Source organism: Diplotaxodon limnothrissa, linkage group LG22 (genome assembly GCF_057381915.1).
Source record: "Diplotaxodon limnothrissa isolate DT_005_m linkage group LG22, D_limnothrissa_male_GT1.1, whole genome shotgun sequence".
In the NCBI taxonomy this organism is placed as follows: domain Eukaryota; kingdom Metazoa; phylum Chordata; class Actinopteri; order Cichliformes; family Cichlidae; genus Diplotaxodon; species Diplotaxodon limnothrissa.
The window spans coordinates 25359193-25362356 of record NC_140616.1 but is presented as its reverse complement, the minus strand read 5'-3'; positions in this window follow the sequence as shown (position 1 = coordinate 25362356).

Genomic DNA, 3164 nt, shown 5'->3' with positions numbered 1-3164 from the left:
AAAATACCGGAAGACAACAGATGACCACAACAACAAGCATGGCCAACAGGGAAACAAACGCCGACACTGCGGTGCAAGTCTCGGACGTCAGTACACCTAAAGCTGGGCAGACACTGTGCGATTTTTTCAGTCACGTTATTCAGCTCCTGCTCAAACTGCACGATTGACTCGCAGGGGTTAGAAGTTGGTAGGTCACGATGCAGGTCTCACACTATACCGCCCGATGCTCTGATGCGACCTGAGTGCTCACACTGTGCCTCCATAAAATGAAGGTTATAACAGAAAATCTGTCGCTCTCTCTCTCTGTCTTTCACTCACACAGACACACCACCACCATCAACTTTGCTAAATTGCTAATGAAAAACACTCATCAGGCAGCTGTGATTGAGCAGCAATGTAAATCCAACTATTTTCACGGTTGTTGTGGTCGTGATCATTTTGTGAGGCCACATTGGAAAGCTCATCCGAGCCTTTTCGAAGTTCTACAAGTAGTGCCTCCATCGCTTGTGTCCAGATCACACGCTGCACTGCTGTGCTGCTCCGTCTTTTTCACCGACGTTTACGTGTTTGCGCGTGAGCAGTGTGAGCGCCTGTGGTGACACCTTCACGAGCGATTGATGATCGGGAGCTGGTCGTGAGGTGTTAATCACTTCTCGTTACCCCACGTATACTACACGACGCACGATGAAGGCCAAAATCGGTCCGATCACTCAAAAATCGGCTCAAAATGGGCCAAAAACTGCACAGTGTAAGCCCAGCGTTAGAGCAGCAATGTTTGTTCCCCTCAGAGAAAGGGAAGAATGGGAAAAGGAAAACACCTGGCTGGAAAAAGTTAATATGGGCATGTGCAGTGAATATCAGCGCTATGTGGCCAGAAGTGTGATAATATAATTTATTTTGTGTAATAAACAACTGCAAGGATAGATGATTACAACAAATAGATCACTAATACATAAAAGTAATACATAGATGAATAATGATGATGAGTTAAGATGCGTAATCATGGGAACAAGCGGGTTTACAAACAGGAGCAGCTGATTAGCATTAGAAAAGCTGAAATAATACCTCAACTGAAGCCAATTGTACTAAATGCACTAAATGTGCACTGTTACAAGAATATTTTTCTTTCTATTGTTTTCTATTATTTTAAGTTAAGCAGGACAGAGTTCTTTTAAAGAAAGATTTACTTATATTCTCAAAAGTTAAGCATGACAGGCTTCTGTTTAAGAAAGAGACCTGTTTTACTGTGTTAATGTTGTCATTTTGAGCTAAAAATAAATGGCTAAATGATCATTTGTTTCACATGTGTTCATATCACAAAGAATAGAATATGCATCTACTTAAATCAACTTCAAGTCAAATGGTTAAAAAAATAATTTCACACACAAAAAAAGAGCTAGAAAATTCACCACACTGGGAAGGGTGAAGACAACTGGGTCGCCCGGCCCTGGCCACGAGGTGTCCCTTATTTATTTTTCAGGGAGTTGGCAACCCTATTTAAGAGTCAAAGTGACTTTCAGCAACCTGAGGTGACCTCTAGATAAATCATTACACAGTCATACCAAAGTGTCTACGTGGCACTAACAGATCTGACCTGTTATTTGTGCTGGCAGAAATAGAGCCAAGAACCAATAATTGGGCCTGTGCAGGTATAAAGTTTGAGTTTATTGATATAATGGCTTAGTTTTATTGCCTCTGAAGACTGTAATTAAAATAAAAGTGAGCGTAAACTTTAGATTTTAAGGCGCAACACCTCAATTTCTATTCTTACGCCCATGCAGCTGGACCTTGGCCTGTAGCTTTTTGATTATGTCTGTGTTATTGAAGTTATCATATATAACGCCCGAGTCCTCTGCAGCCGTTTTTGTTTCTCTGTATATGAATTTATGATATGTTCCTGTAAATCAGTGTCAAAACTACAGATTAAACCCAGCACAAACACTACACTATATCTGCAGTTACAATTCTAATAGCTGTTAGCTGAAATTTAGCATCAGGATCTGGAGACATTTCAAAATGAGCAACTATCCTCTTACCTGACGGTTAATTTGACTTCACAAAGGACAGTTCTTCATTTAGAAATTGCTCTCATTTGTTTTTTCACAGGTATTTAATGTCTAATCTTAGCTGTGTGTTTATGTATTTATCTACAAACAGAAGCTACTTAGCTTAGCTTAGCTTAGCAAGACCTGGGGGAAACAGCTAGCCTAGCTTTTGCTACTAGCCAGTAACAACAATATGAGGACATAAGGGTGAATATGAGTTCAATTATCAAATTAAACCATGAGCATGAAGTCCTGTATTATGCCCAAATTCAAATTCTCCTATTAATTATGTACTTTTATTCCCTGTTCTATTAATGACTTATTTCTATGTTTGTTTATTCTTTGCAGCTGACTTTCTAATTCAATAAAATCATAGCCTCAGTCATTAACACATTCTACATATGAATGTGTACAAACCTGTACAAAAGTCTAGAGCCAGTGCTCATTTCTTTATATTTTGCAAGGAAAACAGGAAAACAGCAAATAGATGCAGCGATTTTCTGAAATGTATCATTCCACTGTGCATTTTTCTATCCAGGTCTGCTTTTACTGCATTGGCAGCGTGTTTGGGGTCATTGTCATGCTGAAAATGAAGCAGCTGCTAATCAAATGCCTTCCACTTTCCTTGTATTCCATGGTGATTTGATTTCAATCAAAATCTGATGGTACTTTTCTGCATTTATAATTCCATCAATTTAGACAAGATCTCTAACACCACTGCCTAAAACCACGATAGAGCCTCCGCCGTGTTTTATAGATGGCTGTAGATTCACTTTTGTACCTCTCCCTGACCTCCTCTGTGCATACTGATTTGAAGCATACGTGTGGATTCATCACACCATACAAATGGGCATGATTTTCAGACACTGTTCACCCTCTGTCGGTAGTATTTTAGGCCTCCCACCTCTTCTTTGAACCTCCACTTGTCCAGTTTTGTCAAATATTTTAAGAGCAGACAGCACACAATGCTGAAATATACCAAGTATCATACTGATTATGTTTTTATCCGTGGTATATAAAAATGCATTTACAAATTATTTGATTAATAAATCAGTTAGCTATGCAGTGTTATTCCACTTGTACTAAATACCTTATGTTTTCCCACCATATTTGTGCTGC